We start from the raw sequence: 22,408 nt of genomic DNA on the forward strand, positions 1-22,408 counted from the left end.
GGTTTTTGCAGGCGTCACTCAAAGGTTTATGGAAACCGTTTTATTATGTCATTTTCATCTGCTTGGTATGAACTTCATACTGGGCTCATAAGTCACTTGTATAAATTAAATTTGTTAGCTGTTTTCCTCAAAGATTCAGGGCTGGCTGGCTGGAATAAAATTTTTACCCTCAAGTCTCTAATCATTAGAGGAAAAGATGTGTAGGAAGACTCTTCCATCCACAGGACCACAGTCACACAGTTTACAACAATGTTTAATGATGTTCCGTGTCACCGCAGTCATTTAAGTTTCCAGTGAGGAGGGGCTTCTAACATGAAGACAGGCAAGAACAGGCAGGAGTGCTATGTATGATGATGGTCCACAGTCAAAGCTAAAACTGCAGCCCTAGTACCCACAGCCTGGGCTTCAGTGTTGGCTGTGTCACGGAGATGCTGAAGCGTCTCGGGCAGGTTAACCTCTGGGGGCCTCAGTTTCTCTATCATTAAAATGGGTTTACAGCAGGACCTAACTCATTGGGTGGTGTCAGAACTAATTAGGCTGTGCAGAGAAGGTAATCACGGCTCTGCACAGAGGGAGGATTCAACAGCTGCTAAATCTCTGTTGTGCTCACTCGATTATAGAACTACTGGGGAACCACTGGGTGCCACGCAGTGATAACGTGGTAACCAAGGCCCGGTAACTCTGGGTGAGGATGGGCAGTTGGGGCTCTGGGATGAGACGCACGGGTGTCTTGAGTTCCTGCTCGGCCAGGCCGTGTGAAGGTGAGTCACGCTGCTCCTGTGCCTCTGCGTTCTCACTCCGAGAAGGGGATATTTCAGCTCTTACTTCTTATGTTTCTGTGACAACTGATCTTAGCACAGTGCCCAATGCTGACTGTTGTTTGAAAGTGAAAGTGAAAAAGTTGCTCAGTCATGTCAGACTCTTTGTGACCCCATAGACTATACAGTCCATGGAATTCTCCAGGCCAGAATACTAGAGTGGGGTAGCCTTTCCCTTCTCCAGGGGATCTTCCCAACCCAGGAATCGAACCCAGGTCTCCCACATTGAAGGTGGATTCTTTACCAGCCAAGCCACCAGGGAAGCCCAAGAATACTGGAGTGGGTAGTCTATCCCTTCTCCAGACGATCTTCCCAACCCAGGAATTGAATCAGGGCCTCCTGCATTGCAGGCAGATTCTTTGCCAACTGAGTCACTGTTTACAACCCTACAAACCTGGACAAACTACCTACCCCTCCCTGTGCTTCGTCTCTAAGTGGAGTTGTGTAAATCTCTTGAAAAGGGCTTAGAAGGCAGTCTGGCTCATAGTTACTGCTCTGTCCTGGGGAAGTGGCGCACCTGTGGTTCCTAAAAATTCCACCTGCCAAATTTCAGTAAAAACTTTACTGCAAAATTACGTAAGAACAACTCATAAACAAGGCTTTATGTCCCACCCACTGATGTGGAAAGAAGGCCTCTTCCAGATCCTGGTATCCCTCTCGGAGATGTAATACTCTGAACTCGCAGCTCTGGGTATCTGCTCTGTGCCAGGCACTGTGTTACATGCTTTGCATGGACAACTGCGTCCAGGTCGCAGGAAGGTCAATGGTGAGATGAGGGATATCACCTCTGCTCTCACAGATCAGGAAGTAAAGTCCAAGGCGTGCCAGCAGCTTGCTCAAAGTTGCGCAGCTCATGAGCAGCAGAGATGGGATTTCAACCCGGGCTGCCCAACTTCAAGCGCCCGCTCTCACCACTGGACAGCAGAGCTGGAGTGCTGGGACCCAGCCTTGGCCTTAAAGCGAAGGGAAGTGCTAACGGCGGATCATACTGGCCCCAGGGCTTCCCAGGTGGTGCTGGTGGTAAAGAACCCACCTTCTCCCCAAGAAGGGAGTAAGGGTGAAACAGAGTCATCAGCAAGAGAGAGGGGGAGGCACCAGATTAGGAACATGACTCTCAAATGGAAAGAACAAAGATCGTCGGCAAAGGAGAAAGTTCACTGGACATGCCTAGGTGCAGACGGGTGAGCTCCACATGCTGGACCAGGGGCTCAGCTCCCTGTCCTTTCTCAGGAACTCATGGTGCTGACAGTACCACGTTTAATGGCATTCACTTACCCATCCCTTCCTACTTAACTGCAGAGAAGCTCAAAGGAGAGAGGAATCTATTTTTTTTCCCCTAAATTCTATTCTTACTAAGTTGTCATGAAATTAAAAGATGCTTGCTCCTGGACAGTAAGTTATGACCAACCTAGACAGCATATTAAAAAGCAAAGACATTACTTTGCCAACAAAGGTCCAACTAGTCAAGGCTATGGTTTTTCCAGTGGTCCTGTATGGCTGTGAGAGTTGGACTATAAAGAAAGCTGAGCGCCGAAGAATTGATGCTTTTGAACTGTAGTGTTAGAGAAGACTCTTGAGAGTCTCTTGGACTGCAAGGAGATCCAACCAGTCCATCTTAAAGGAAATCAGTGCTGGGTGTTCACTGGAGGGACTGATGTTGAAGCTGAAACTCCAATACTTTGGCCACCTGATGCGGAGAGCTGACTCATTTGAAAAGGCCCTGATGCTGGGAAAGATCGAGGGCAGGAGGAGAAGGGGACGACAGAGGATGAGATGGTTGGATGGCATCACCGACACAATGGACATGGGTTTGGGTGGACTCCGGGAGTTGGTGATGGACAGGGAGGCCTGGCGTGCTGCAGTTCATGGGGTCGCAAAGAGTCAGACACGACTGAGCGACTGAACTGAAGTGAACTGAACTAAGTTGTCTCATCAAATTTTAGCATGTCTGAACTATGAACGTCCATGTCCCAAGGCATCTTATGAAGTCCTGGCAATGGAACACCACTTAAAATAGTCCAATTAGGACAAAAGTAATCTTCTGTTAAAAAAGAAAACTCTTACCCACTAATGAAATAAGTAGTCTCAGACTTCTTGAAGCCTTTGAATCTTAAAGAGGAGTCAGGTCAAGAAAGCGAATTTTGAAAAATGCTTACCGGCCTTAATGCCCTGCACTTTATTAGCTTCTTTTAACAAGATTATGAAATCTCCTAGCTATCTCTAAACAACACGAAGGTCAGGTAACAAACCAATGAATTCCAGAAAGAAAATCAAAGTCAAAAGTGGATTCACTATAAAATAGGATTTCTTGGCTGTCAGGGATTTGTGTAACCTCAAATCTGGTTGGGAACCTCAACAGTGGTTTGGAATTTTTTGGTTCTGTTTTGTTTATTGTCAGTTTTCCATCCAAAGAAGCAAACTTCTGATGTATATCACTTAGATGAAAATTAATTTCGGCTCCTGTATCACCAACTAGTTCATCTAGTGATCTACAGACTGATTAGTAAAACTGATAAAAATGACTGTGATAGGATCCTCAAAGAAAATACTGTAAAGACTAAATGTAGTTGTTGTTGTTTAGTCGCTAACTCGTGTCCAATTCTTTTGTGACCCCATGAACTATAGCCTGACAGGCTGCTTGGTTCATGAGATTTCCCAGGCAACAATACTGGAGTGAGTTGCCATTTCCTCCTCCAGGGAATCTTCCTGACCCCAGGATCGATCCCACATCTCCTGCTTGGCCACCAGGGAAGCTCCAATTAAATGTAGGCTTAGTGGTTAAAAATATCAGTTGAAAAGGGCCTGGTGTCAGTATGAAAACAAAACTACTCCTGAATTCTGAGAGAATGACTACTTTTTCTTCTGTCTTTATAGAGTCATAATCATTAGTTGGCTTGTCCATAATTCACCTTTCTAAATAAATTATGCTGGGTCTTCTCAAATACCTTCAATTTCCTACAAAGCATTTGTAAAAGGTCCAGGGGAAAACTGAAAGCATAGCTGAAATTTGAAATGTCATGCAAAGGCCAAAGGTACTTAGGCTGGAGTTCCTATCTGTGACTTCTTTGAATGAATGACGTCTAACACTTCAGAGTATTTTCCATGTACCATACACGAGGCTTACGTTTAATCACTTATTCGCGTGCAAAAACAGAATGACTAAAACCACAGTACATTTGCGAGTGAAAACAAATACAGAAGCTGCCCGAGGAAGACCACTGTCTGGTTAAGGAGACAGATGCTAATAAATCCCATAACTGAAGGAAGGAAAGAGAACCCAGCAGGGACAGGGGTCAGGTGCTGGGAAGAGGGGACTCCTCTGAGAAAGAGATGTTGAGGGCAAACCAGAAGAACAGCCAGGATTTACGTGGGGAAGAAGGGAGGAGACTGTATTGCAGATGAGACAGTAGCATGTGCAAAGTCCTGTGGCTGGAAGAGAACTGGTCCACCAGGCTCAGGATACATGGAGATGCTTGTGTGAAGAGACTAGGGAGGTGGGGGAGGGTGCAGATCGTATTACTCTCTGAGGCCAAGGAAGTGGAGTCCTCCCACTTTCCCCCATATTCCCATTTTCACAGGAAGCTGAGATTTAAAAGAGTAAGCGACTTGCCTAAGGGTTCTATAGATATCAAACAGTAGTTTGGGGAGCTTGAACTTGGTCTCCTAACTCCAAATACAGCATTATTTGAAAGGTAAAATACCTGCTGAAATGTGAGGAAAGACAAACAGAGGCAAGTACCAAATGTCAAAACCTTGAACTGAAGAGGGACCTAGGCAGGAGTCCTTGCTCCTCCTGGGGGCCTTTCCTCACAAGTTCCTGTGGATGCTGCGGACACCATGATAACACCTGCTGTTCCTGCCCTGGCCTAAGCCCCTAGTTACTACTGGAGACTTTGCTTCCTAAGACTCTGGAACCCTGTATCTCTCCCCTTTTGCTAGAAAATCATAAGAGATTAGATTAGAAGAGGAAGATTGGCTTATTTTGCTGATTGATTAAAAAAGCTACTCAGGGACTTCCCTACTGGTCCAGAGGCTGAGATCCCACGTTCCCAGTGCAGGGGCCTGGGTTCCATCCCTGGTCGGGGAACTAGATCCCACATGCTCCCACTAAGGGTTCGCAAGCTGCAATGAAGATCGAAAATCCTGCAGGTCACAAATAAGACCCAGAGCAGCCAAATAAATAAATAATACTAAGAAAAAAAAGGCAGTCTCAAATCTCAACAATTTGTTCTGCAAAGTGGAACAGTACTCCCCAGCCTCAAAGAGGGGAGCTCTACCCACTTGCTCCTAAAACTCTTCATCTTTCACACAAGCTGCCCCACATTCATGGCATTATAGTATAAAAAAAAGGAAAGCAGGCCCACTTATATGAAGTTTTGGATTCTTAGTTTTGACCTTTACTGGATGTCAGCAGTTCAAAGTGGTATGATGGGTGATTATGGGCCTTTTCATTATGAAAATTGTTCAAATCTCATGGGGAGAACTAAGCAGAGAAATAAACTGCAGAACTGAAGCCTGCATTGTAGCAAGACAGCCCTTGTTTTGCCCTGTTTTTGGTTTTTCGCCACAGCTCTTGTTGCTCAAGTGTTCTCAGGGAAACAGGGCTCCATATTTTATTCTAATAGCATCATTTTGGAGAGTGATGCTGTGTCCTTGGGAGGGGGTACTATTTCATTGCTTATCTAGTTCATACAATGAAAGCACAAAAGCTAACCTTGACTTTGTCCTCGACTTTGGAAAAATTCTCCATTTTTAAGTGCAAATTACTGCTCAATTTGTTGCAGAAATTTCGGTTAGAGGAGAAAATATTTGTCTCTTTTCTGCTGGGTTGAGATATATTTCTAAATTTGAATAGAAGTTCCAAAAGGAAAAAAACAAAAAACAAAAAACAAAAAACCTTGCTCCTAACAGTTCACATTTCACCTGTAATAGGTACAAATATTCCATTTAGGTGTGCTTACATGCAGAAATAAGTCTGGATATAGCTTTCTGGGATTGCCAACACAGCCATCCGTGCTGAAACCCTCCCTTGCAACCAGGGACCAGGAACAACTTGACATCAATAGATGGTATCACCTGTAAGTTATTTCCCCTGAAATATGCAATTACCTAATGACTGCTGTGAGAAATTAATGCAGACTTCTGGAAATATTGGCTTTGAAAGAAGAACCAATGAAAATGAGTGGGAATAACCAGCTCTGGAGACATCTACGGTGGAAGAAACAGAAAGTGGGAAGATTTAGGACCTTTATGAATCAAAAATAAACTTAAGTTGGTACTTCTTGCTCAAAGATTTATAAGCGTGATTTATAAATGGCACCAAAAGAATAATGATGACATCCTAGGATATTTATCACCTCTGAAACAGGAAATAAAATGACTCTCCTCTCGACTTCACAGGCACCGGAGGGCTTAAAATATGACCACATTATAATAATTGATCCTCGCTTTTTTGGTGATTAAACTCTGGGAAGTAAGAATAGCAGAATAATTGCATATTTCAGCTGCACAGAACACCCAGCACATAGGAGGCCCCTGATAAGTTTGCTGAACTGAACAGAAATAAAAAGTGAAATGAAAGATATTCGTAGAAAACATGAAGTGGGTGAAAAGCACTAAATTACATATGCATGAGTCTTGTAATTGATAAATGCTGGGAACCAAGAAGAACCAAGTAAGCAAAATATTCTACTTTAGTTAAAAGAAACCATGGATCCTTTCTGGGCCTCAGTTTCCTCACCTGTAAAATGGGCAGATTGCTCAGATGATGATGATGATGGATTTTAATGTGAATCTCACTGGACTTTGAGGTGCTCTCTGGTCATTTCACATTCCCCAACACCTGACCTATGCCTTACAGCCATTCTAGACACAATTCCACAATCCCCTAACTCCAGCAACACTGTCACATCCTGGGAGCAAGATATGTGTCCACAAATCCTTTCACATCCTCAGGGTACTCGGTTAAAACCTCCTCATTTCATGTCCTTGCTCCCTGGTTTGGTCACGCGGAAGCATCCATGGTAGGGGGTCCTTTCAGGCATACCCCTGACTCTCAGATCCAGCAGGGGACACAGAGGAGATGGACCCCTTGCCGGCAGCCACCTGGAGAAACCTTGCTTAAGTGACACAACCCTGAGAGTGCTCCAGGGAAGTGAGTGATCAAGTGCACTAGAGAGGGTGGCTGGGCGCCCCATTCTGAAATCTCTCTTTTGATGTCAGACATTGTCAGAGACTTTTAATAATGAAGCGTAAGAGGTTAATTCTGTGAAAGGAATAAGAATACCATCGCTTGCAGGGGCACGGGACTCTAGTCCATAGGACAGAGAAGAACCAGCAGTGTTTTCTAAAATGATTTACTAGACATGGACAGAACTTGCTTTTGAGCAAACTCTGAGAGATGGTGAAGGATGAGGAAGCCTGGCAAGCAGCAGTCTGTGGGGTCGCAAAGTCGGACAGGACTTAGCAACTGAACAGCCACAAAGACCTTGCTAGAAACGCACCAGGAGCAAACCATCTGGAAAAGAATTAACGAATCAAAGGAAACACTAGATAATACAATTAGAGTGTGAGGAAATTTAAGGGTTTTCCAGACAGAAAGAGAGGCAGGTGTGTGTATATATGAATTTAATTATGTCCAACCTCAGGCTGGAAAAAGAATGTTATAATATTTTTGAAGAGTATAGTTATCACAAACTCACGGTTGCCAGGGGGAAGGGACAGTTAAGGACTTTGGGAAGGTCATGTACACACTGCTATATTTTAAATGGATACCAACAAAAACCTACTGTATAGCACATGGAACTATGCTCAATATTATGCGCCAACCTGGATGGGATGGGGGCTTGGGGGAGAATGGATATACACTTGTGTGTGGCTCAGTCCCCTCACTGCTCACCTGAAACTATCACAACATTGTTAATCGGCAACACCCCAGTACAGAATGTTTTGGAAGAAAAAAGAAAGAGAACATACTGAAAAAAAAAAAAAAATAAAGAACAGAGTTATCAGAGGGGAGAGGGAGATGGGTGGGGTTGATATTTATCTTTCAGATGCTCAGTAGTTAGCAAGCATGCCCAGATGGGTGGAAATGCATTTGCAGCTATGTTTCAGCAAAATGGTGCATGGGTCTGAGAAAAAAGAAATGAGACCGCTGGCAGCAAAAATACGATTCCCCATCACAGGCAGTGGCAGGGGGCAGCCGTGGGAACACCATTTTCTCTTTAGTTGCTTCAGGCAACTGGAATTTTTTTCCCCCTCCTCTGCTTTATTTGGGTTCAGGGACTTTTTCTTTCAACCTTTCCATAGTTGAGTTAGAAACCAAGAGTCTGAAGCTCTGGAAACTTCTCTCTGATCTCATTTCGTCATGGTCTTGGATGAACTCACTGAAAAACAAGTCTGGCTGTGGTGATATTTGCTGTGTGTGTCCGAGGAAACTTCAGGCCGAATACCTGCCCTCACTGCCATCCGAGGCTTTGCATATGAAGTCTAGCTGGGAATAACACAGGCTCCTTTTTATTGATGTGAATGTATCGGCCTAAATACATACTTTTAATATTTTTTTATGGAAGTAGTTAATTTACAATGTTGTATTTGTTTCAAGTGTACAACAAAGTGATTCAGTTACATATATATGTATATATATTATTTTGCATATTCTTTAAAAATTTTAGTGAATAATTTTTACTAAAATAATTTACTTTTCATATTCTTTTCCATTATGATTTATTACAGGATATTGAATATAACTCCCTGTTTTCAAAACCTACAGTTGGAGCTCGTATGTTCCCTCATGCCCTTTTCTAGCTTTTTAATTTGGCAGGGATATGGTTAATACCAAAAACATTTCTTCTATAAAATATGTGTCATAGAGACTTCACTGGTGGTCCAGTGGTTAAGACTTTGCCTCCCAGTGCAGGGGATGCAGGGTCGATCCCTGGGTGGGCAGCTAAGATCCCACATGCTTCAAGATCAAAACACCAAACCATAAAAAGAGAAGCAATACTGTAACAAATTGAATAAAGACTTTAAAAATGGTCCATATCAGAAAAATAATCTTTATATGTCACAGAGTCACACCCACCACCTACATGGCACTTTCATACTATATAAAGTGTTTTCTCCGGCTTTGCTCAAGGAGTAAGTGTCAAAGCTTGTATAGCACCCTGGAAACAAAGCCTCTCTGGATATAGGAGCAGATACAGGACGTGTGCGCACAAAAGGAATGAAGCGCTGTTCTAGAATCCAGAACTCCTTCTGCCCCGGAGCCTCTGCCTGGGGACCCGTGACCGCTCCATGGTCCCAGCTAAGAAAGCCAGCCCGGCCACCACGACTGGCTTTCCTCACCCCCACCCTGTTACAGCCTCCTCGAGTGCTTGCCACCAGCACCCAGAGTCCTGGTCACGGGTGTGACTTCACCTGAGTAACCTGGCGACATCGCCTCGCTCTCTGAGTGGTGAGAACCGTGAAGACTGTGACCTCTTTAGTGTGGTTTGCAACCGCCGCAGCCCTGTCAGTGACCGTCCCTACTTGGCATATTGCAGGTGTTCAAAACATCACCAGTTGGAAAAAAGAACTGAATCTGAGCATCTCCTCCAAACACACTGCATCGGTCCACCTCTGCAGACTATTTCTGGGGGAAGCCCTGGCCTTACATACCCCTCTCGAAAGCCCCGTTCTCCCTCGTTACTTTAATAGAGATGACTCAGCAACAGTGGTACCAAGGATGTCCACAGAAGTTGCTCTTTCTGCATCTGCTCCCAGCACTTCACGCATTCCTCTGGAGATGACAATCCAACATGATGATCCTCTCTGACCCGATTCTGGAGACCTGGCTGTACCCACCTCCTCTAGAGACGCCGGCTTTCTCTCTTGGTCCCCAAAGACCGGCTTGCTTGACAATATGTAACAGTGGTCAGTGCAGCGTCGCGCCATACATGGTCCAGGTCTGCACACTCACACATCTCAGAGTGCGCCTACACACTCCCAACACCCTAGCAGGAGGAGGAGTGTGGACTCTTGTGCTTCAGGGGAAGAGTCTACTGTGCAGAGAGGCCCAGTGAACTTTCCACAGCACAAAGCCACTCCATGGCATAGCCCTGAATCTCCTCCTTTTATACATTGATGCTGAGTAAACGAGGTCTCTGCTTTGTCTTCCCACCAAGGCCATGGATGCTATGAGCATCCATGTGAGCTGCAGACCTGCCTCCATGTAACAGAGGACAAAATCAAGCAGAGTTTCTTGGTCAGTGCTTCTGCAGTTGACCGATGTTCCCTTGCAGTTGACCTTACACTGTAATTACAAGCTCCCTGGTGTAAGATTTCTTTTCGGCCTCCCTCCCTCTTCTTCTCAGGAGGGTCAGCCCCACAGGGCATGGGCTCTGCTCTCCACGGCAGTGCCTGATACTTGGCACGATACCAGGACCACAGAGGGACCCTCTGAGGGTCTGTGGAAGGAAGGAGTGAGGGGACCTGCCCAGGGTCAGGTCTACACGTGAATTAGTTCTGTATCAGGATAACTGCTCTCCCTCATGATTCCAGGCAAGTCACTCAGCTTCTCCCACTCTCAGTGGTCTTGTCTGTAAATGGAACTGATAATAGTACCTGAACTTTAAGGGGCTAGGTGAAAATTACATGCATATAACACATGTATATTTTCTTGGGCTCCAAAATCACTGCAAATGGTAACTGCAGCCATGAAATTAAAAGATGCTTGCTCCTTGGAAGAAAAGCTATGATAAACCTAGATAGTGTATTAAAGAGTAGAGACATTACATTACTTTGCAGACAAAGGTCCGAATAGTCAAAGCTATGGTTTTTCTGGGAGTCATGTATGGATGTGAGAGTTGGACCATAAAGAAGGTTGAGTGCAGAAGAATTGATGCTTTTGAACTGTGGTGTTGGAGAAGACTCTTGAGAGTCCCTTGGACTGCAAGGAGATCCAACCAGTCCATCCTAAAGGAAATCAGTCCTGAATATTCATTGGAAGGACTGATGCAGAAGCTGAAACTCCAATACTTTGGCCACTGGATGCAAACAACTGACTCATTTGAAAAGACCCTGATGCTGGGAAAGATTCAAGGTGGGAGGAGAAGGGGACAACAGAGGATGAGATAGTTTGATGGCATCATCGATTCAATGGACATGAGTTTGAATAAATTCCGTGAGTTGCTGAAGGGCAGGGAAGCCTGGCGTGTCGCAGTCCATGGGGTCACAAAGAATCGGACATGACTGAGTGACTGAACTGAAATGAACTTTTATACACAGAAAAGTTACTGATAGTCCATGGGGTCGCAAAGAGTGGGACATGACTGAATGTATGGACAGCAACAACACACCGTATATAGGGCTATCCAGGTGGCTCAGTGGTGAAGAATCTGCCTGCCACACAGGACATGTGAGTTCAATCCCAGGGTTGGGAAGATCCCCTGGAAAAGGAAATCGCAACCCATTCCAGTACTCCTGCCTGGGAAATCCCATGGACAGAGGAGCCTGGAGAGCTACAGTCTGTGAGGTTGCAAAGAATCGGACACGACTTAGCGACTAAACAACGACAACACATGTATATAGACCATGTGCACTGCAAATAACACCCAGTAAGTTATTTATCATTGCTGTTGTTGTTATTTATTTTATGCTGATAGGCCTAAATCTCCAAATCATGAGAATACATTCACCCTGGGCCTTCACTATTCACTCAAATAATGCAATCATGGAATTGCTTTGCTCCTTTGGACATTTCATAACTGTGGCTGCATATGGAATAGAATTGGTTCTGAAACCTCAGGGCCAACTGAGAAAAATGGATGCAGTAACACCAGGTTGATTTCTCCATGGTGGTCGACTCCCTGCCTTCACTCTTAGGGGAACAGCCACTGGCTCACAGATTCCACTCCGTGGACAACCATGAACAGAAACTTCATCAGGGTGGGACAGGTAAGACAGACACGCCAAACAACTGAAACTTCAAAACCTGCAAAGTTTTCCAGAGACTGAGCCCTATCCAACAAAGCTTCAGTTCAGAAAGTTGCCACAGCATGAATCAAAAAGGAGAAAATGCCAGTCCTGGGGCAAGAGAGGCATCCCTTGTTAAGGAATCACTCCAAAAGGGACTGCTAGTATCTAACACGGACAGGACGTGCAGTACGTTACTCACATGGAGCGTTTCACAAGCTAGATAAAAAGGAATGCAATCCTGGCTATAAAAAATCATTGAGATTCCAGGGAGAGGGGCAGCTATTGCTTCCACCTCCTGATGCCATGTGAAATATCATTATGACGGACAGTAATTTCTCCCTAGGATTTTCCAACTCTCCAAATAGTGAGCAGCTGCCTGATGAGGGGAAATTGGTTCTTATTCTTTGGAGTTTTCTTTTATTAAAGTGCACATCACTTTGAATGCTGTGTGCCACATCCACTGACACTTCAGGCAGGGGAGGAGAGCAATTAATTGTCCCGTGTGCGGGACAGGAACGAGTCTGGTAATTCCATGGTAAACTGCAACACAGGGCGGAGACTGTTATCTTCCCAGATGTCTGACAAATTAACTCTGTTTTCATTGGTTTAATGCTCTGAATGGTAAGTGTCTGCATTATTTGGTTTATGCGGTGTTTGTTCACAAAAGAGACAACATTTTGCTCAAGTCTTCTTTATATAGAAACAGGCAGACATGCAAACTCTTAAGAAATGTGTTTATAAAGACTCCGGCTCTGACTCTAGCCTTACAGATGTCTTCTCTTCTGTCACAACAAATGTTATGGTTTGGGAGAATTCTTTTGTGAGTGAAGAATGCTTTATGCTGAGAAAAAAATAAAGCAGTGTTCTGTATTTTTTCAAGATCTTTATAGCTTATCAACCCCTCCCACCATTATTATTCATGATCTACTTTCCTTCAGAATTGGGGGAAGGGGAAGGCTTTAAAATAAGATATTTCTTCTTGAGTCTTTTATTAATATTTGTCTTTTATTAAATACTGACTAAATTTAAAAATATCAAAGATATGTGTAACTGTAAACAATGTTACAACAAAGACTTATAAACCTCCCACCCATTTTCAGAAAAAGAACACTACCCCCAGGTCACCTCAACAAACTGAACATCTCACGTCCATGAATGATCAGAGCGCCATGAATAGCCAAGAAGAATGTACCAAGGCGACTCTGGGAAGGGACCAGCTCTGTCAGGGATCAAAAATTACTGCAAAACTGTAGGAGGATACAACAGATGCCCTAAGTGCAATAGTGGTGCAGGGACAGGAAAGGAACCAGAAACAGCCCCGACCATGCAGGGAAGCTGGCACGACCCCTTGACTAGGAAGAGACAGGCTTTTCTCCAAGTGGTATTGGAAAATCCATATGAAAAAATGAAGCTGGACTCCAACCTTACACCATATATAAGCAGGTAACTGGAAATGGCTAAATTTATGTTAAACTTTTAAAAGAAAACAAAGGCCAGTAGCTCTATGACTTCAAGGTAGAGATGATGTTTGCCAACAGAGACTAAAAGCACAAACTGTAAGAAAAGACTGATCTATTTGATGACATTCAATTAAGGAATTTGGTTCATTGGAAGACATCATAAAGAGAAGGGAAAGATAAGTGACAAACACGGAGAAAATGTTTAAAACTCATAACAGACAAGGGACTCGTACCTGGACTATTTTTTAAAATTCCCACAGGCAATTTTAGAAGATGCAAGAAGAAGGTGCAAATTCCAACAGAGAGCAGGGCAAACCCTGAACCGATACTTCACACAGAGAAAAATGAACTCAAAGACGACGAAGATACATTTGAAAAAAAAATACAGTCGGCCCCCTGTAATTGCAGGTTTCACGTCTGGGGATATGAAGAGCTGACCGCATTCACCATACTACACCATTTTACATAGGGCTGTGCATCTGTGGATCTGGGTGTCTGCAGGGGCTCCTGGAACGATTCCCTGAGAATACTGAGGGTGAATGTGCTCAGCGTCATTAACAGTGTGAATAAATCAGATTCAAACCAGAGTGAGCTACCTCTCCATGTTCGCTATGTGGGACAGTTAAGAAGTCAGACAATACCAAGTGTTGACAGGGATGGGTGGCAATAAGAATCTCTACCAAGATGATGAAAAATAATTTGGCATTAGTGAAACTGAAAAGGTACATCCCCCAAATGCCCTCCTTTCCTCCACATCCTGTCTTTTCATCCTCCCTGACTGCCTTTCTCCCTTTTTCCTTCTTTCCACCCCGCCTACCACTCACCCACCTACCTACATGTAATTACCTATGTGTCTCCTGGAGCAGTGATTCTCTAAGGGTGGTACCCAGACTAGTAGCAGCTAAAACCTCATGGTGATGCACAGGACCCAGTGTTCTGACAAATCTCCCATGTGATTTATGATGCCTGTTCAGTTTGAGAACCATTGTCCTAGATGGTTTTTTATGCCTTGAAACGGGTGTCAGAATGAAAGTTACAAAATGAGAGTCCATTCTCCTCTCTCACTGGTCTTTGCTATCCAAAAAGCAAAAAAGTGAGACTATCCTTGATATCCAGGGTGTATAGGAGTGGGGATGAGGAAAGGTAGACATTCGCATACTCGTGGGTATTACATAGACAGGCTTATTTGGGGGGAGGTGACTTGGCAATACTTACAAAGAACCTCTAAAATCACTGATCCTCTGACAAAAGAACTAGAGGTGTGCCTAAGAGAACTATCTAAGATTGGCCAATGATGTTGTTTAATTGATGGATATATAGTGAGAGCGACTCCTGCAGCCTGAATGTCGCCAGCAGTGGGGTCCGAGTATCATGAACTGTCATGAGGGTGACAGCTAACTGACTCATCATCAAGCAGTGGGGTCCGAGTATCATGAACTGTCATGAGGGTGACAGCTAACTTACTCATCATCACAAAGAAGTCCCTCATCAAACTTAACTTCCCCCCAATTTCAGAAAATCAGGATTCGTTTAGGTAACAAGGTCCTTTATAAAAACACATTCTCTTCTGGCAGGAGGATTCTGCCCGCCTCATTCACATTATTTGGAATTACTTTCATTAGATTACCTTCCCTTTGACTACTGGGAAAAGGATGTTTGGAGTAGGATGGTCTGTGGTTAGGACGACACAGGATAACTTTGGAGCCTAGGGTGATTCTGACAAGGGCAATAGTTAAAAAAAACACCCTGAAGGTTTGTGAAGTTTTATCTGTAAAGCTTCCTGATTAGTAAATATGTAAACATGTCCTGATCAGTTACTGGTTATGTGTCAGGACTCGGGGCGGGGGGGTGGTGTGTGTGTGTGTATCTTTTACAGATAGAACTTCACTTACCTACAATTTTTCACTTGTAAACTAGAGAGTACATAAAAATCTACTTGAAAACTCTGCTTAAGCAAAATAAAGTAAACTTTTTGGTATTGATCTACAGATGGTTAAATTTTGGATCTGCATTTGAATGTCTGAGATGAAGAGCTTACTTATCCAAAGGGCTTCCCTGACAGCTCAGTTGGTAAAGAATCTGCCTGCAATGCAGGAGACCCCAGTTTGATTCCTGGGTTGGGAAGATCCCCTGGAGAAGGGAAAGGCTACCCACTCCAGTATTCTGGCATGGAGAATTCCATGGACTGTAGAGTCCATGGGGTCGCAAAGAGTTGGACACAACTGAGCAACTTTCACTTTCACTTTATCCAAAAGAAGACTCAGGAAAAACATCCTGCTTGATGACTAGTAAGACTGGGAAAGGGACCCCTTCCCAAAGTTCCCCAAGAGACACACGCAATGCAATATTCCCTTGGTGGAGAAATGGGAAAATGGGCCATTCGAAGTCGATAAATTCACTCTTGATGGTTTCATGCTTGCCTCTCCACCGCATGGCCCGATAGCATCTTACTAATATTATGACACCTGCCATACCACTGAAGGTGATGCTGCCAGGAACACGGCTCTGCACGCTTCAGAGAGGATGCTACGTCCCCTGCTGAATCCCACTCAGGCAGAGAATGCATGAGGATTGTTCTGGCTCTGGTGGGCCTCTACTCAGAGCTGCTGACAGTATTCTTTTGCACCTCTTCCTCCTCAACTTAGCCACGGCCTCTCTCTGCATTATTCATGCGGGTAAGAAAAGTCATTTATAAAAACTGCATTTTTTCCCACTGCTCTGTGTATCTGTTTCTGCCTGCCCCTGCAGGTGGGTGACAGGAATGCAGTGAGTGGGGCAGAGCCCTCCCCTGCGACCCTGGGCCGCCCGCCTGAGGGCCTCGTGCAGCTTATCTGTGGGAGCCATTAGAGGCTGGGGACCCGGGCTCATTTGTCACTGCGCAAACCTTTCCAGACCAAGGCGGGACCCAGTTGAGCCATTCCTCATTCAGAAGCTAATTTGGTAAGCACGTCCTGATGGGTTATTGGTTATGTGTCAGGACCAGGGGTGTCACGGAGAACAGGCAGTGTCCCCAGCTTCATGTTTTCCTGGGCGCTGGAGACAAATGATAAGCAAGTTAATAAGTGTGTGAGCTGTGACGATGCCAGAGAGGAAATAAACTCCTCACCGAGAGGTCGAAGCTGGTGGGGCTGGGGGGACCCTCAGATCAGGGGGGCTCTCAAGGGAGAGGGACATTTAAGCTGCAGCCTCAAGGATGTGTTGGTGAACTACGCGGCAGTGGAAGGGAACGGGCCATGGGGAAGTCTTGGCAGGGAAGGAGGGTTCTGGGTACTGAAAGCAGCCTGTGGGGACCAGGGCGGGTGAGGAGGGGAAGCAGTGAGGCATGAGGCTACACAGCCACAGAGGAGGCCAGCGCACGCAGGGCCCTGCAGTCTGAGGTAAATGGCTCCTCAGGGCACTGGGGAGCCAGGGAGCAAGGCACAGAGAAGCTCAGGGCTCAGTGGTTGGCTGGATGAACATGTTGCCTGAATGAATGAAAAATACATGTCTGTGTCCCTCTGCTCTCCCCCCTCACCCTCCTGGGTCCCAATCACGGTCATCTCATCTAGCAGCAAGCTGTCTTTCAGGGTTCCTTACTAGTTCCCTTGTTTCTTCTCTTGCTCCTCAGCTCTCACCGACACATACAAAACCCAACACGTTCAACCAGCCATGTGCTGAGACAAAGGTGGTGATGAAGCCCCCCAGGAAGTCACAGTATAACAGAGGTGGTTCAATGAGCAAAGAACCACAGAGACCGAGTGGACGGAGGTGCAGGGATAGAGTGATGTGCAGGGCCTTGTGGGATGGCTCAGTGGAGGGATTCAGGGGTGCGCAGGGCATCATGGGAAGGCAAACTGCAGGGATCCAGGGGTGCACAGGGCATCATGGGAAGGCAAAGTGCAGGGATCCAGGGGTGCACAGGGCATCATGGGAAGGCAAAACGCAGGAATCCTGAGGTGTGCAGGGCATCATGGGTAGGCTCAGTGCAGGGATCCAGGGGTGCACAGGGCATCATGGGTAGGCTCAGTGCAGGGATCCAGGGGTGCACAGGGCATCGTGGGAAGGCAAAGTACAGGGATCCTGAGGTGCGCAGGGCATCATGGGTAGGCTCAGTGCAGGGATCCAGGGGTGCGCAGGGCATCATGGGAAGCTCAGTAGAGGAATACAAGGGTGTGCATGGCCTCATGGGAACACTCAGAAGAATATCTAAGCTGGGAGGTGGTTTACTGGGCTTAGTTCTCTGGGGAAAGCAGGACAACTCCTTTTTAGTTGCTCCATATCTTTCCACCTAAAAAAGAGACAGGAGGAAAGAGAGAAGTAAGCCCTGTTCTAACCCTAAGCTATGCCTTTTCATTTCTTAACATAAAAGTGGCTTATGATCCATTGTTAACTGAAGAGAAAACAACAGCTAGTGACAGTAAATGTCCATGCTGCAAGCAGTGACTTTCCCAACCAAAGACAGGCAGGCTCTGTACTCATTAATAAAGGGCTCCCAGTTTGTCAAAGCAGGAGCAGGTGGGCTCTTTTTCCATACCTGCTTTGCTTAACTAACTCAGAAATTAGTTTAGTAATTTAGTTTAGTAAATTAGTTCAGCAATTTAATTTAGTAAAGCCATTGCTAAAACAGAGTTTTCAGAATCTATTGATAGGCTGTTTAAGCAAACACACTTCTAACTGCAGGAAAGGAATGCCAGGTCCGACGCTGCTGTGTAGAGGTCAAGTTTATGTCCATCTAATTAACCACCATTAACTCTGTACTAGAACTTGCCTGGTTCAGGTGGTAAGGAATCTGCCTGCACTGCAGGAGACCTGAGTTCGATCCCTGGGTGGGGAAGATTCCCTGGAGAAGGGAATGGCAGCCCACTCCAGTGTTCTTGCTTGGAGAATCCCATGGACAGAAGAGCCTGGTGGGCCACAGCCAGTGGGTCTCATTGGACTCACAGTTGCTTTTGCTTTAAAGCCGTAAACTTACCTAACTGAGTATTGAATGTAGCTAATTAAATATGAAAATAAGACCATGTACGGTCAAGTTTCCAGAACAGTCCTTAAACTTCTGGATCTGAAGTAGCATTTAGTACAGAAATCTGTTTTTTTTTTTTTTTTAACCAACTTACCAATAGATTGACAGAGAAAGGGTCACAAAGACTTATATCTTTAGTTTTCTGGCAAGTTACAGTTATTGGGTGGAATTTTTGCTATTCAAAACCAACAACATTAATGGCCTAAAAAGGGCATAAATTCCTCTTCTATAGTATTCTTTGTCACTGAGAGGTAAAACAACAGGAGCTTTCTCAAATCATCTGTTCTAAAGTTGCTTGGCGGGGGGGGGGGGGGGGGTCAATGAGAAGAAGTCTCAGTGTCTCTCAAGCTCATTTCTCTTTGCTCACCACTCCCCTCCTCACCCTGCCCCACTGTGAGGGACCAGAGGCGCTATAGAAACCCCTCTCATTTGTAAGAGAATAGATCCAAAGGAGAGCAGGCTGACAGCTGCCAAGCAGCACAGGTCCCTGTGTGAGAATGTGGTGTCTGCATGAGGGCCCCACAGAGGCAAAGGCAAATTCAAAACGAACCCGAGTGTTGCATGTAACACTGGTGATCTACTCATGGACCTTGATGAAAACGACGTATACAAGACAAGACTGCACAAACCTTGGAATCAGATGTGGCTCCCAGCCCCATTCGTAAGTCGTTTGTGTTTCACTTTCCTCATCTTTGAAATGGGGATAGTAACATCACCTATCTCCTGGTGCTGCTGTGGCAGAAAGGCATGGTTGCCGCTTAGCACAGCACCGGCATATAGTAAGCGCTCAATAAATAATACTATAGAGTTTGGGATCGACATATACACACTACTAAATACAAAGCAGACTACTAAATACTACTAAATACAAACAAACAAGAATCTGCTGTATAGCACATGGAACTAAATTCAATGTCTTGTAATAACATATAATAGAAAAGAATCTGCAAAAGGATACATACATACGTATAACTGAATCTCTGCTGTATACTTGAAACACTGTAAATAAAATATACTTCAACAAAAGAATAAAATTAAAATAATACTGTGGTTGCTGAAAGGAGCATCACTGTCGTTTATCAATATTTTTATTTGCCGTCTTGAAAATTTGCATGAAGGTTTTAGTGAATGTGTTAGTTGTTATTACTAACATCAGAATGACTTCTCTGTTGGGTCATCAAGCCACAAAGGTCACTATTCTACCAAGAGTCTCTGGCTGACCTCAGAAGAGGCAGAAGGAAGGAGTGCTAGTGAATCACTGCTTCCCCACCCCCACCCCCGCCCCACTCCAGGTCTCCATTCGCCCCCTCCAAGCATCCACAGGCTGGCTTCCCCCTGGTCCTGACGGAGCACTGCTGCATGGAGGGCTGGTGCCTGGCTTATGATGGAGTCACGGGCACAAAGCCAGTGGAGTGGCAGACTTCCCCATCTCTGCTCACACATCCCTACCTGACAGTAGGTCATCAGCTTCAGCTCGATTCTGACCGCAGCCCCAGAGCTGGGACGCTCCCTGTCATGCTATCGTGTGAATATGAGATCTCCCATTAATTTATCCAAGTAGAAGATTCCAGCCCTTGATAACCTGAATCTTCCCTGTCCTTTCCAATTCCCTGTCCTTCTACTTCAACAGTGCTTCTGAGTATTCTAAGTCACTCAGGGCAAGCAAAGGCTTTCCAAAGCACGAAGCAGTTGCTAAGTTAAATTTTAAACCTCTCATAGGCATGGGCTGTGTCTTGATGCTCCACAGGATGCCACCGTCACCATTAAAGCACAAGGCACTGCTGTAACTCAGCTGATCTGACAATCTCGGGGTGGGGCAGAAGGTGCATCTTGTACTCTCCATCAAAGTAGTCCAAACATCCCCAAATATCTCAGGGCATTCCTTAACACACAGCCTAGATCACTGGGATGTGTGCGCTTCTGCAATGTCCTTTAATGACCGGGCAACTTCGTGTGTTTTTGGTGTTTTCCTATTGTGATTAAAGGTACAATAAGGTATGTTTGCAACAAGAGGCATGGCCATTGTTCTGCATCATTAAGCTCACAGCAGTCCCAAAAAGAAACTGTGGGCAGCTTGCCAAAGGCCCTAATGAAGAGCATCTCTTTGAATTATCTCTGGATGAGGAAAGGATCAAGTCTGAGCCCCAGAATATTTGATCCTCTTTGTGCTGCTGTTACAAGGGCTTACTGAAGCCAGACACACTGGACCTTCTGCAACTGTAATTTATGGAAACCTTAATTTCTCTGCTCTAATAAGGCTTTGCATAATAAGAGCGGGAATGCAATTACTAATTCCTGCAAGTGTTTTGTGAATTCCTTTATGCTACGGTTCAGGACTCCCAAAGAATAGGAGAAAGGGGGGTTTTACTTAGTTGGCACAAGGGTAATGGGTCTGAAAAGTAGTTTGAGTTTCCTGAAAATAAATCTGCATGGCTTCCTAAATTGCTGACAAAGTGGATTCCGGATGAAAATCATTTATCAGCAATTTACTGCATGATGTTTTGGCCAGAAATATTTCCACATAAATTCACCTAGTAACAAACAAACACACAACACCCAGGTTTTCTCTTTTTGGGGGCTGAGGGGGAAAAGCCCAAATAACACAGATGAATAAAGCACAGGTTAATGCAGATTTGCAGAAAATGTGGTAGGATTACCTTTTGGAGGGTGTCAGTTTAATTATTACATCTATAACAATGTATGTGAAATAGTATTTTCATGCATTGATGGTTAAAACAAAAAAAAAAGGAAGTTAATACCACATTTTTACACAGAGTTTTTATCTTATATGCATCAGTGAGTGCCTGTATATAAGCTTCTTGGTGATGGTTCTGTTCTTCTACTTGTTTCACTTCTAAATGCCTCACTCACTGAGAACCAGGGCTCACTGCACACGATAACTTGGCAAATTTAGGATTACGACATCAACGGATGATAATATGAGAGCCAGATCTCCAGTGGCAACACCACTTCTACCCAGACCTCCAAAGTGCCCCTGGACTGCTCTGCAAGGACAAGCTAGCACAGCCCTGAGCAAGAGGTCATACATCAGAAGTATTATTTCCAAAATTTATTGAAGATGCTTGTTTTTTGAAAGGTATGTGCCCTCCACAGAGGAGAGTGGCCTGGGTGCCTAAGCCCCAAAAGATTTGTTTGCACATTCTCTATGCCTCAGTGCAGAAACACACACACACACACACACACACACACACACACCCCTGGGTGCCTAAGCCCCAAAAGATTTGTTTGCACATTCTCTATGCCTCAGTGCAGAAACACACACACACACACACACACACACACACACACACACACACACACACACACACCCTCTTTCATTCACTCAGAGTTACTCTATCATTAGATTTTTGTCCACAGAGGCAGCCAACTCACAAATCTTGCTGTAGATTTAATGTTAAGCGCCCTCTGCTGGCTCATGCAAAAATAGCACCCAATCGACAGCTAACCAAAATTTTAAGTCTAGCCCCTTTCAAGAATTTATTAATATACCATTCATCATGAAAATCAAACAAGCACCTTTTTTTTCTCACCAACAGCTTTATTATAATGTGCTAATGTTAAAATTCCTTTGTAACAGGATTATGATTTTTTTTTTTTATTACCAGAGAAAATTTTGAAGGAGTTAGAATGATTTAAGGGGAAAAATATCTTAAACTGTCAGGTAAAATGGTGTGAAAATCTCCTAGTACAGAGGAAGACTGAAGCATTACTAAGCACTTAACATGAACACTTAATAAGTGGTCTGAATTGTGCTGTAAATACCCCATTTCATCTCCACTGAAATTTCCTACTGGTGATGCTGCAGAAGTTTAGAGAAGCCATACGCTGTGGATGACAGCAGCCAAGACCACACCACTCACTCTGGAAGTTCTTCAACTTTTCACAGGGGGAGGTATAGAAATGGCAAGTGCGAAGCGTGAATCTGAACCACATGTCCTGTGACGAGAAGCTGCTCACAGACTGAAGTCTGCGGTAGAGGCCCGTGCTCTCCTGAAAGGAGCGCCTTCCAACTATTTGTAAACAGAGACAAAACCGAGGCAACATTAATCATCCTCCACGTCTTCTGCAACTTGTTCAAAGGGTGTGTGACCACGCGCTGACCCTGCCTAGGACATCTGTCCGCCACTCCGGAGAGAGTGGGCGGTCGAAACAGC

At 44.8% G+C, this 22,408-nt stretch overlaps 1 protein-coding gene across 2 annotated transcripts in view; it reads right to left on the reverse strand.

Annotated features, from left to right (window-relative positions):
- PDZRN3 (PDZ domain containing ring finger 3) overlaps positions 1 to 22,408 on the reverse strand; it is a 249,475-nt gene that overhangs the window by 32,297 nt on the left and 194,770 nt on the right. The window lies entirely within an intron of this gene.

Source organism: Cervus canadensis, chromosome 22, assembly GCF_019320065.1.
Source record: "Cervus canadensis isolate Bull #8, Minnesota chromosome 22, ASM1932006v1, whole genome shotgun sequence".
Taxonomy (NCBI): Eukaryota; Metazoa; Chordata; class Mammalia; order Artiodactyla; family Cervidae; genus Cervus; species Cervus canadensis.